The following is a 14,233-nucleotide window of genomic DNA, read 5'->3' on the forward strand; positions in this document are numbered from 1 at the left end:
TCCAAACAACGCAGAAATACCTCTGGAGACGAGTGGAGCATGAATCAATATTCAAACACCCAAACTTTGGTAGATTTAGGCAAATATCATCCATTTTCGTGGTAGGAAATACATGTAAATAAAAAGGCAAATTTTGACTGTTTTTACCCCAAATTTCGGCCAAATTTTCTTTTCCAAGGCACATCTTTCCCTAATCGAATTGGAATGTGTTCAGGGTTACTTTAAGCATCTTTCCTGCAAGTTTCAAGGAATTTCTTTTTTTGCCAAAATTGAAAAAAATACAAGGGGTTAGCCTTACATTTTTAACCAAATTTGGCCAAAAATGGACTTTTCTCCAAACAACGCAGAAATACCTCTGGAGACGAGTGGAGCATGAATCAATATTCAAACACCCAAACTTTGGTAGATTTAGGCAAATATCATCCATTTTTGTGGTAGGAAATACATGTAAATAAAAAGGCAAATTTTGACTGTTTTTACCCCAAATTTCGGTCCATTTTTTTTCAAAGGCACATCTGTTACCAAATCGAATTGGAATGTGTTCAGGGTTACCTTAAGCATCTTTCCTGTAAGTTTCAAAGAATTTCATTTTTTGGCCAAAATTGAAAAAAATACAAGGGGTTAGCCTTACATTTTTAACCAAATTTGGCCAAAAATGACTTTTCTCCAAACAACGCAGAAATACCTCTGGAGACGAGTGGAGCATGAACCAATATTCAAACACCCAAACTTTGGTAGATTTAGGCAAATATCATCCATTTTCGTGGTAGGAAATACATGTAAATAAAAAGGCAAATTTTGACTGTTTTTACCCCAAATTTCGGTCAAATTTTCTTTTCAAAGGCACATCTGTTCCCAAATCGAATTGGAATGTGTTCAGGGTTACCTTAAGCATCTTTCCTGCAAGTTTCAAGGAATTTCATTTTTTGGCCAAAATTGAAAAAAAATACAATTACATTTTTAACCAAATTTGGCCAAAAATGGACTTTTCTCCAAACAACGCAAAAATACCTCTGGAGACGAGTGGAGCATGAATCAATATTCAAACACCCAAACTTTGGTAGATTTAGGCAAATATCATCCATTTTCGTGGTAGGAAATACATGTATGTAAATAAAAAGGCAAATTTTGACTGTTTTTACCCCAAATTTCGGTCAAATTTTCTTTTCAAAGGCACATCTGTTCCAAATCGAATTGGAATGTGTTTAGGGTTACCTTAAGCATCTTTCCTGCAAGTTTCAAGGAATTTCATTTTTTGGCCAAAATTGAAAAAAATACAAGGGGTTAGCCTTACATTTTTAACCAAATTTGGCCAAAAATGGACTTTTCTCCAAACAACGCAGAAATACCTCTGGAGACGAGTGGAGCATGAATCAATATTCAAACACCCAAACTTTGGTAGATTTAGGCAAATATCATCCATTTTCGTGGTAGGAAATACATGTAAATAAAAAGGCAAATTTTGACTGTTTTTACCCCAAATTTCGGTCAAATTTTCTTTTCAAAGGCACATCTGTTCCCAAATCGAATTGGAATGTTTTCAGGGTTACCTTAAGCATCTTTCCTGCAAGTTTCAAGGAATTTCATTTTTTGGCCAAAATTGAAAAAAATACAAGGGGTTAGCCTTACATTTTTAACCAAATTTGGCCAAAAATGGACTTTTCTCCAAACAACGCAGAAATACCTCTGGAGACGAGTGGAGCATGAATCAATATTCAAACACCCAAACTTTGGTAGATTTAGGCAAATATCATCCATTTTCGTGGTAGGAAATACATGTAAATAAAAAGGCAAATTTTGACTGTTTTTACCCCAAATTTCGGCCAAATTTTCTTTTCCAAGGCACATCTTTTCCTAATCGAATTGGAATGTGTTCAGGGTTACTTTAAGCATCTTTCCTGCAAGTTTCAAGGAATTTCATTTTTTGCCAAAATTGAAAAAAATACAAGGGGTTAGCCTTACATTTTTAACCAAATTTGGCCAAAAATGGACTTTTCTCCAAACAACGCAGAAATACCTCTGGAGACGAGTGGAGCATGAATCAATATTCAAACACCCAAACTTTGGTAGATTTAGGCAAATATCATCCATTTTTGTGGTAGGAAATACATGTAAATAAAAAGGCAAATTTTGACTGTTTTTACCCCAAATTTCGGTCCATTTTTTTTTCAAAGGCACATCTGTTCCCAAATCGAATTGGAATGTGTTCAGGGTTACCTTAAGCATCTTTCCTGTAAGTTTCAAGAATTTCATTTTTTGGCCAAAATTGAAAAAAATACAAGGGGTTAGCCTTACATTTTTAACCAAATTTGGCCAAAATTGACTTTTCTCCAAACAACGCAGAAATACCTCTGGAGACGAGTGGAGCATGAACCAATATTCAAACACCCAAACTTTGGTAGATTTAGGCAAATATCATCCATTTTCGTGGTAGGAAATACATGTAAATAAAAAGGAAAATTTTGACTGTTTTTACCCCAAATTTCGGTCAAATTTTCTTTTCAAAGGCACATCTGTTCCCAAATCGAATTGGAATGTGTTCAGGGTTACCTTAAGCATCTTTCCTGCAAGTTTCAAGGAATTTCATTTTTTGGCCAAAATTGAAAAAAATACAAGGGGTTAGCCTTACATTTTTAACCAAATTTGGCCAAAAATGGACTTTTCTCCAAACAACGCAGAAATACCTCTGGAGACGAGTGGAGCATCAATCAATATTCAAACACCCAAACTTTGGTAGATTTAGGCAAATATCATCCATTTTCGTGGTAGGAAATACATGTAAATAAAAAGGCAAATTTTGACTGTTTTTACCCCAAATTTCGGCCAAATTTTCTTTTCCAAGGCACATCTGTTCCCTAATCGAATTGGAATGTGTTCAGGGTTACTTTAAGCATCTTTCCTGCAAGTTTCAAGGAATTTCATTTTTTTGCCAAAATTGAAAAAAATACAAGGGGTTAGCCTTACATTTTTAACCAAATTTGGCCAAAAATGGACTTTTCTCCAAACAACGCAGAAATACCTCTGGAGACGAGTGGAGCATGAATCAATATTCAAACACCCAAATTTTGGCAGATTTAGGCAAAAATCATCCATTTTGGGGTAGGAAATACATGTAAATAAAAAGGCAAATTTTGACTGTTTTTACCCCAAATTTCGGTCAAATTTTCTTTTCCAAGGCACATCTGTTCCCTAATCGAATTGGAATGTGTTCAGGGTTACTTTAAGCATCTTTCCTGCAAGTTTCAAGGAATTTCATTTTTTGGCCAAAATTGAAAAAAATACAAGGGGTTAGCCTTACATTTTTAACCAAATTTGGCCAAAAATGGACTTTTCTCCAAACAACGCAGAAATACCTCTGGAGACGAGTGGAGCATGAATCAATATTCAAACACCCAAACTTTGGTAGATTTAGGCAAATATCATCCATTTTCGTGGTAGGAAATACATGTAAATAAAAAGGCAAATTTTGACTGTTTTAACCCAAATTTCGGCCAAATTTTCTTTTCCAAGGCACATCTGTTCCCAAATCGAATTGGAATGTTTTCAGGGTTACCTTAAGCATCTTTCCTGCAAGTTTCAAGGAATTTCATTTTTTGGCCAAAATTGAAAAAAATACAAGGGGTTAGCCTTACATTTTTAACCAAATTTGGCCAAAAATTGACTTTTCTCCAAACAACGCAGAAATACCTCTGGAGACGAGTGGAGCATGAACCAATATTCAAACACCCAAACTTTGGTAGATTTAGGCAAATATCATCCATTTTTGTGGTAGGAAATACATGTAAATAAAAAGGCAAATTTTGACTGTTTTTACCCCAAATTTCGGCCAAATTTTCTTTTCCAAGGCACATCTGTCCCTAATCGAATTGGAATGTGTTCAGGGTTACTTAAGCATCTTTCCTGCAAGTTTCAAGGAATTTCATTTTTTGGCCAAAATTGAAAAAAATACAAGGGGTTAGCCTTACATTTTTAACCAAATTTGGCCAAAAATTGACTTTTCTCCAAACAACGCAGAAATACCTCTGGAGACGAGTGGAGCATGAACCAATATTCAAACACCCAAACTTTGGTAGATTTAGGCAAATATCATCCATTTTCGTGGTAGGAAATACATGTAAATAAAAAGGCAAATTTTGACTGTTTTTACCCCAAATTTCGGCCAAATTTCTTTTCCAAGGCACATCTGTTCCCTAATCGAATTGGAATGTGTTCAGGGTTACTTTAAGCATCTTTCCTGCAAGTTTCAAGGAATTTCATTTTTTGGCCAAAATTGAAAAAAATACAAGGGGTTAGCCTTACATTTTTAACCAAATTTGGCCAAAAATGGACTTTTCTCCAAACGCAGAAATACCTCTGGAGACGAGTGGAGCATGAACCAATATTCAAACACCCAAATTTTGGCAGATTTAGGCAAAAATCATCCATTTTGGGGTAGGAAATACATGTAAATAAACAGGCAAATTTTGACTGTTTTTACCCCAAATTTCGGCCAAATTTTCTTTTCAAAGGCACATCTGTTCCCAAATCGAATTGGAATGTGTTCAGGGTTACTTTAAGCATCTTTCCTGCAAGTTTCAAGGAATTTCATTTTTTGGCCAAAATTGAAAAAAATACAAGGGGTTAGCCTTACATTTTTAACCAAATTTGGCCAAAAATGGACTTTTCTCCAAACAACGCAAAAATACCTCTGGAGACGAGTGGAGCATGAATCAATATTCAAACACCCAAATTTTGGCAGATTTAGGCAAAAATCATCCATTTTGGGGTAGGAAATACATGTAAATAAAAAGGCAAATTTTGACTGTTTTTACCCCAAATTTCGGTCAAATTTTCTTTTTCAAAGGCACATCTGTTCCCAAATCGAATTGGAATGTTTTCAGGGTTACCTTAAGCATCTTTCCTGCAAGTTTCAAGGAATTTCATTTTTTGGCCAAAATTGAAAAAAATACAAGGGGTTAGCCTTACATTTTTAACCAAATTTGGCCAAAAATGGACTTTTCTCCAAACAACGCAGAAATACCTCTGGAGACGAGTGGAGCATGAATCAATATTCAAACACCCAAACTTTGGTAGATTTAGGCAAATATCATCCATTTTCGTGGTAGGAAATACATGTAAATAAAAAGCCAAATTTTGACTGTTTTTACCCCAAATTTCGGCCAAATTTTCTTTTCAAAGGCACATCTGTTCCCAAATCGAATTGGAATGTTTTCAGGGTTACCTTAAGCATCTTTCCTGCAAGTTTCAAGGAATTTCATTTTTTGGCCAAAATTGAAAAAAATACAAGGGGTTAGCCTTACATTTTTAACCAAATTTGGCCAAAAATGGACTTTTCTCCAAACAACGCAGAAATACCTCTGGAGACGAGTGGAGCATGAATCAATATTCAAACACCCAAACTTTGGTAGATTTAGGCAAATATCATCCATTTTTGTGGTAGGAAATACATGTAAATAAAAAGGCAAATTTTGACTGTTTTTACCCCAAATTTCGGCCAAATTTTCTTTTCAAAGGCACATCTGTTCCCAAATCGAATTGGAATGTGTTCAGGGTTACCTTAAGCATCTTTCCTGCAAGTTTCAAGGAATTTCATTTTTTGGCCAAAATTGAAAAAAATACAAGGGGTTAGCCTTACATTTTTAACCAAATTTGGCCAAAAATTGACTTTTCTCCAAACAACGCAGAAATACCTCTGGAGACGAGTGGAGCATGAATCAATATTCAAACACCCAAACTTTGGTAGATTTAGGCAAATATCATCCATTTTTGTGGTAGGAAATACATGTAAATAAAAAGGCAAATTTTGACTGTTTTTACCCCAAATTTCGGTCCAATTTTCTTTTCAAAGGCACATCTGTTCCCAATCGAATTGGAATGTGTTCAGGGTTACCTTAAGCATCTTTCCTGCAAGTTTCAAGGAATTTCATTTTTTGGCCAAAATTGAAAAAAATACAAGGGGTTAGCCTTACATTTTTAACCAAATTTGGCCAAAAATGGACTTTTCTCCAAACAACGCAGAAATACCTCTGGAGACGAGTGGAGCATGAATCAATATTCAAACACCCAAACTTTGGTAGATTTAGGCAAATATCATCCATTTTTGTGGTAGGAAATACATGTAAATAAAAAGGCAAATTTTGACTGTTTTTACCCCAAATTTCGGCCAAATTTTCTTTTCAAAGGCACATCTGTTCCCAAATCGAATTGGAATGTGTTCAGGGTTACCTTAAGCATCTTTCCTGCAAGTTTCAAGGAATTTCATTTTTTGGCCAAAATTGAAAAAAATACAAGGGGTTAGCCTTACATTTTTAACCAAATTTGGCCAAAAATGGACTTTTCTCCAAACAACGCAGAAATACCTCTGGAGACGAGTGGAGCATGAATCAATATTCAAACACCCAAACTTTGGTAGATTTAGGCAAATATCATCCATTTTTGTGGTAGGAAATACATGTAAATAAAAAGGCAAATTTTGACTGTTTTTACCCCAAATTTCGGCCAATTTTCTTTTCAAAGGCACATCTGTTCCCAAATCGAATTGGAATGTGTTCAGGGTTACCTTAAGCATCTTTCCTGCAAGTTTCAAGGAATTTCATTTTTTGGCCAAAATTGAAAAAAATACAAGGGGTTAGCCTTACATTTTTAACCAAATTTGGCCAAAAATGGACTTTTCTCCAAACAACGCAGAAATACCTCTGGAGACGAGTGGAGCATGAATCAATATTCAAACACCCAAACTTTGGTAGATTTAGGCAAATATCATCCATTTTTGTGGTAGGAAATACATGTAAATAAAAGGCAAATTTTGACTGTTTTTACCCCAAATTTCGGCCAAATTTTCTTTTCAAAGGCACATCTGTTCCCAAATCGAATTGGAATGTGTTCAGGGTTACCTTAAGCATCTTTCCTGCAAGTTTCAAGGAATTTCATTTTTTGGCCAAAATTGAAAAAAATACAAGGGGTTAGCCTTACATTTTTAACCAAATTTGGCCAAAAATTGACTTTTCTCCAAACAACGCAGAATACCTCTGGAGACGAGTGGAGCATGAATCAATATTCAAACACCCAAACTTTGGTAGATTTAGGCAAATATCATCCATTTTTGTGGTAGGAAATACATGTAAATAAAAAGGCAAATTTTGACTGTTTTTACCCCAAATTTCGGTCCAATTTTCTTTTCAAAGGCACATCTGTTCCCAAATCGAATTGGAATGTGTTCAGGGTTACCTTAAGCATCTTTCCTGCAAGTTTCAAGGAATTTCATTTTTTGGCCAAAATTGAAAAAAATACAAGGGGTTAGCCTTACATTTTTAACCAAATTTGGCCAAAAATGGACTTTTCTCCAAACAACGCAGAAATACCTCTGGAGACGAGTGGAGCATGAATCAATATTCAAACACCCAAACTTTGGTAGATTTAGGCAAATATCATCCATTTTGTGGTAGGAAATACATGTAAATAAAAAGGCAAATTTTGACTGTTTTTACCCCAAATTTCGGTCAAATTTTCTTTTCAAAGGCACATCTGTTCCCAAATCGAATTGGAATGTGTTCAGGGTTACCTTAAGCATCTTTCCTGCAAGTTTCAAGGAATTTCATTTTTTGGCCAAAATTGAAAAAAATACAAGGGGTTAGCCTTACATTTTTAACCAAATTTGGCCAAAAATGGACTTTTCTCCAAACAACGCAGAAATACCTCTGGAGACGAGTGGAGCATGAATCAATATTCAAACACCCAAACTTTGGTAGATTTAGGCAAATATCATCCATTTTGTGGTAGGAAATACATGTAAATAAAAAGCCAAATTTTGACTGTTTTTACCCCAAATTTCGGCCAATTTTCTTTTCAAAGGCACATCTGTTCCAAATCGAATTGGAATGTGTTCAGGGTTACCTTAAGCATCTTTCCTGCAAGTTTCAAGGAATTTCATTTTTTGGCCAAAATTGAAAAAAATACAAGGGGTTAGCCTTACATTTTTAACCAAATTTGGCCAAAAATGGACTTTTCTCCAAACAACGCAGAAATACCTCTGGAGACGAGTGGAGCATGAATCAATATTCAAACACCCAAACTTTGGTAGATTTAGGCAAATATCATCCATTTTTGTGGTAGGAAATACATGTAAATAAAAAGCCAAATTTTGACTGTTTTTACCCCAAATTTCGGCCAATTTTCTTTTCAAAGGCACATCTGTTCCCAAATCGAATTGGAATGTGTTCAGGGTTACCTTAAGCATCTTTCCTGCAAGTTTCAAGGAATTTCATTTTTTGGCCAAAATTGAAAAAAATACAAGGGGTTAGCCTTACATTTTTAACCAAATTTGGCCAAAAATGGACTTTTCTCCAAACAACGCAGAAATACCTCTGGAGACGAGTGGAGCATGAATCAATATTCAAACACCCAAACTTTGGTAGATTTAGGCAAATATCATCCATTTTCGTGGTAGGAAATACATGTAAATAAAAAGGCAAATTTTGACTGTTTTTACCCCAAATTTCGGCCAAATTTTCTTTTCCAAGGCACATCTGTCCCTAATCGAATTGGAATGTGTTCAGGGTTACTTAAGCATCTTTCCTGCAAGTTTCAAGGAATTTCATTTTTTGGCCAAAATTGAAAAAAATACAAGGGGTTAGCCTTACATTTTTAACCAAATTTGGCCAAAAATGGACTTTTCTCCAAACAACGCAGAAATACCTCTGGAGACGAGTGGAGCATGAACCAATATTCAAACACCCAAACTTTGGTAGATTTAGGCAAATATCATCCATTTTGTGGTAGGAAATACATGTAAATAAAAAGGCAAATTTTGACTGTTTTTACCCCAAATTTCGGCCAAATTTTCTTTTCCAAGGCACATCTGTTCCCAATCGAATTGGAATGTGTTCAGGGTTACCTTAAGCATCTTTCCTGCAAGTTTCAAGGAATTTCATTTTTTGGCCAAAATTGAAAAAAATACAAGGGGTTAGCCTTACATTTTTAACCAAATTTGGCCAAAAATGGACTTTTCTCCAAACAACGCAGAAATACCTCTGGAGACGAGTGGAGCATGAATCAATATTCAAACACCCAAACTTTGGTAGATTTAGGCAAATATCATCCATTTTCGTGGTAGGAAATACATGTAAATAAAAAGGCAAATTTTGACTGTTTTTACCCCAAATTTCGGCCAAATTTTCTTTTCCAAGGCACATCTGTTCCCAAATCGAATTGGAATGTGTTCAGGGTTACTTTAAGCATCTTTCCTGCAAGTTTCAAGGAATTTCATTTTTTGGCCAAAATTGAAAAAAATACAAGGGGTTAGCCTTACATTTTTAACCAAATTTGGCCAAAAATGGACTTTTCTCCAAACAACGCAGAAATACCTCTGGAGACGAGTGGAGCATGAATCAATATTCAAACACCCAAATTTTGGCAGATTTAGGCAAAAATCATCCATTTGGGGTAGGAAATACATGTAAATAAAAAGGCAAATTTTGACTGTTTTTACCCCAAATTTCGGTCAAATTTTCTTTTCAAAGGCACATCTGTTCCCAAATCGAATTGGAATGTGTTCAGGGTTACCTTAAGCATCTTTCCTGCAAGTTTCAAGGAATTTCATTTTTTGGCCAAAATTGAAAAAAATACAAGGGGTTAGCCTTACATTTTTAACCAAATTTGGCCAAAAATGACTTTTCTCCAAACAACGCAGAAATACCTCTGGAGACGAGTGGAGCATGAATCAATATTCAAACACCCAAACTTTGGTAGATTTAGGCAAATATCATCCATTTTCGTGGTAGGAAATACATGTAAATAAAAAGGCAAATTTTGACTGTTTTTACCCCAAATTTCGGCCAAATTTTCTTTTCCAAGGCACATCTGTCCCAAATCGAATTGGAATGTGTTCAGGGTTACTTAAGCATCTTTCCTGCAAGTTTCAAGGAATTTCATTTTTTGGCCAAAATTGAAAAAAATACAAGGGGTTAGCCTTACATTTTTAACCAAATTTGGCCAAAAATGGACTTTTCTCCAAACAACGCAGAAATACCTCTGGAGACGAGTGGAGCATGAATCAATATTCAAACACCCAAACTTTGGTAGATTTAGGCAAATATCATCCATTTTGTGGTAGGAAATACATGTAAATAAAAAGGCAAATTTTGACTGTTTTTACCCCAAATTTCGGCCAAATTTTCTTTTCAAAGGCACATCTGTTCCCAAATCGAATTGGAATGTGTTCAGGGTTACTTTAAGCATCTTTCCTGCAAGTTTCAAGGAATTTCATTTTTTGGCCAAAATTGAAAAAAATACAAGGGGTTAGCCTTACATTTTTAACCAAATTTGGCCAAAAATGGACTTTTCTCCAAACAACGCAGAAATACCTCTGGAGACGAGTGGAGCATGAATCAATATTCAAACACCCAAACTTTGGTAGATTTAGGCAAATATCATCCATTTTGTGGTAGGAAATACATGTAAATAAAAAGGCAAATTTTGACTGTTTTTACCCCAAATTTCGGCCAAATTTTCTTTTCCAAGGCACATCTGTTCCCTAATCGAATTGGAATGTGTTCAGGGTTACTTTAAGCATCTTTCCTGCAAGTTTCAAGGAATTTCATTTTTTTGCCAAAATTGAAAAAAATACAAGGGGTTAGCCTTACATTTTTAACCAAATTTGGCCAAAAATGGACTTTTCTCCAAACAACGCAGAAATACCTCTGGAGACGAGTGGAGCATGAATCAATATTCAAACACCCAAATTTTGGCAGATTTAGGCAAAAATCATCCATTTTGGGGTAGGAAATACATGTAAATAAAAAGCCAAATTTTGACTGTTTTTACCCCAAATTTCGGCCAAATTTTCTTTTCAAAGGCACATCTGTTCCCAAATCGAATTGGAATGTGTTCAGGGTTACCTTAAGCATCTTTCCTGCAAGTTTCAAGGAATTTCATTTTTTGGCCAAAATTGAAAAAAATACAAGGGGTTAGCCTTACATTTTTAACCAAATTTGGCCAAAAATGGACTTTTCTCCAAACAACGCAGAAATACCTCTGGAGACGAGTGGAGCATGAATCAATATTCAAACACCCAAACTTTGGTAGATTTAGGCAAATATCATCCATTTCGTGGTAGGAAATACATGTAAATAAAAAGGCAAATTTTGACTGTTTTTACCCCAAATTTCGGCCAAATTTTCTTTTCCAAGGCACATCTGTTCCCAAATCGAATTGGAATGTTTTCAGGGTTACCTTAAGCATCTTTCCTGCAAGTTTCAAGGAATTTCATTTTTTGGCCAAAATTGAAAAAAATACAAGGGGTTAGCCTTACATTTTTAACCAAATTTGGCCAAAAATGACTTTTCTCCAAACAACGCAGAAATACCTCTGGAGACGAGTGGAGCATGAATCAATATTCAAACACCCAAACTTTGGTAGATTTAGGCAAATATCATCCATTTTGTGGTAGGAAATACATGTAAATAAAAGGCAAATTTTGACTGTTTTTACCCCAAATTTCGGCCAAATTTTCTTTTCCAAGGCACATCTGTTCCCAAATCGAATTGGAATGTGTTCAGGGTTACCTTAAGCATCTTTCCTGCAAGTTTCAAGGAATTTCATTTTTTGGCCAAAATTGAAAAAAATACAAGGGGTTAGCCTTACATTTTTAACCAAATTTGGCCAAAAATGGACTTTTCTCCAAACAACGCAGAAATACCTCTGGAGACGAGTGGAGCATGAACCAATATTCAAACACCCAAACTTTGGTAGATTTAGGCAAATATCATCCATTTTGTGGTAGGAAATACATGTAAATAAAAAGGCAAATTTTGACTGTTTTTACCCCAAATTTCGGCCAAATTTCTTTTCCAAGGCACATCTGTTCCCAAATCGAATTGGAATGTGTTCAGGGTTACCTTAAGCATCTTTCCTGCAAGTTTCAAGGAATTTCATTTTTTGGCCAAAATTGAAAAAAATACAAGGGGTTAGCCTTACATTTTTAACCAAATTTGGCCAAAAATGGACTTTTCTCCAAACAACGCAGAAATACCTCTGGAGACGAGTGGAGCATGAATCAATATTCAAACACCCAAATTTTGGCAGATTTAGGCAAAAATCATCCATTTTGGGGTAGGAAATACATGTAAATAAAAGGCAAATTTTGACTGTTTTTACCCCAAATTTCGGCCAAATTTTCTTTTCAAAGGCACATCTGTTCCCAAATCGAATTGGAATGTGTTCAGGGTTACCTTAAGCATCTTTCCTGCAAGTTTCAAGGAATTTCATTTTTTGGCCAAAATTGAAAAAAATACAAGGGGTTAGCCTTACATTTTTAACCAAATTTGGCCAAAAATTGACTTTTCTCCAAACAACGCAGAAATACCTCTGGAGACGAGTGGAGCATGAATCAATATTCAAACACCCAAACTTTGGTAGATTTAGGCAAATATCATCCATTTTTGTGGTAGGAAATACATGTAAATAAAAAGGCAAATTTTGACTGTTTTTACCCCAAATTTCGGCCAAATTTTCTTTTCCAAGGCACATCTGTTCCCAAATCGAATTGGAATGTGTTCAGGGTTACCTTAAGCATCTTTCCTGCAAGTTTCAAGGAATTTCATTTTTTGGCCAAAATTGAAAAAAATACAAGGGGTTAGCCTTACATTTTTAACCAAATTTGGCCAAAAATGGACTTTTCTCCAAACAACGCAGAAATACCTCTGGAGACGAGTGGAGCATGAATCAATATTCAAACACCCAAACTTTGGTAGATTTAGGCAAATATCATCCATTTTGTGTGTAGGAAATACATGTAAATAAAAAGGCAAATTTTGACTGTTTTTACCCCAAATTTCGGCCAAATTTTCTTTTCCAAGGCACATCTGTTCCCAAATCGAATTGGAATGTGTTCAGGGTTACCTTAAGCATCTTTCCTGCAAGTTTCAAGGAATTTCATTTTTTGGCCAAAATTGAAAAAAATACAAGGGGTTAGCCTTACATTTTTAACCAAATTTGGCCAAAAATGGACTTTTCTCCAAACAACGCAGAAATACCTCTGGAGACGAGTGGAGCATGAATCAATATTCAAACACCCAAATTTTGGCAGATTTAGGCAAAAATCATCCATTTTGGGGTAGGAAATACATGTAAATAAAAAGGCAAATTTTGACTGTTTTTACCCCAAATTTCGGCCAAATTTTCTTTTCCAAGGCACATCTGTTCCCAAATCGAATTGGAATGTGTTCAGGGTTACCTTAAGCATCTTTCCTGCAAGTTTCAAGGAATTTCATTTTTTGGCCAAAATTGAAAAAAATACAAGGGGTTAGCCTTACATTTTTAACCAAATTTGGCCAAAAATGGACTTTTCTCCAAACAACGCAGAAATACCTCTGGAGACGAGTGGAGCATGAACAATATTCAAACACCCAAACTTTGGTAGATTTAGGCAAATATCATCCATTTTGTGGTAGGAAATACATGTAAATAAAAAGCCAAATTTTGACTGTTTTTACCCCAAATTTCGGCCAAATTTTCTTTTCCAAGGCACATCTGTTCCCAAATCGAATTGGAATGTGTTCAGGGTTACCTTAAGCATCTTTCCTGCAAGTTTCAAGGAATTTCATTTTTTGGCCAAAATTGAAAAAAATACAAGGGGTTAGCCTTACATTTTTAACCAAATTTGGCCAAAAATGGACTTTTCTCCAAACAACGCAGAAATACCTCTGGAGACGAGTGGAGCATGAATCAATATTCAAACACCCAAACTTTGGTAGATTTAGGCAAATATCATCCATTTTGTGGTAGGAAATACATGTAAATAAAAAGGCAAATTTTGACTGTTTTTACCCCAAATTTCGGCCAAATTTTCTTTTCAAAGGCACATCTGTTCCCAAATCGAATTGGAATGTGTTCAGGGTTACCTTAAGCATCTTTCCTGCAAGTTTCAAGGAATTTCATTTTTTGGCCAAAATTGAAAAAAATACAAGGGGTTAGCCTTACATTTTTAACCAAATTTGGCCAAAAATGGACTTTTCTCCAAACAACGCAGAAATACCTCTGGAGACGAGTGGAGCATGAATCAATATTCAAACACCCAAACTTTGGCAGATTTAGGCAAATATCATCCATTTTTGTGGTAGGAAATACATGTAAATAAAAAGGCAAATTTTGACTGTTTTTACCCCAAATTTCGGCCAATTTTCTTTTCCAAGGCACATCTGTTCCCAAATCGAATTGGAATGTGTTCAGGGTTACC

Source organism: Patiria miniata, unplaced genomic scaffold, assembly GCF_015706575.1.
Source record: "Patiria miniata isolate m_02_andy unplaced genomic scaffold, ASM1570657v1 HiC_scaffold_20, whole genome shotgun sequence".
Taxonomy (NCBI): Eukaryota; Metazoa; Echinodermata; class Asteroidea; order Valvatida; family Asterinidae; genus Patiria; species Patiria miniata.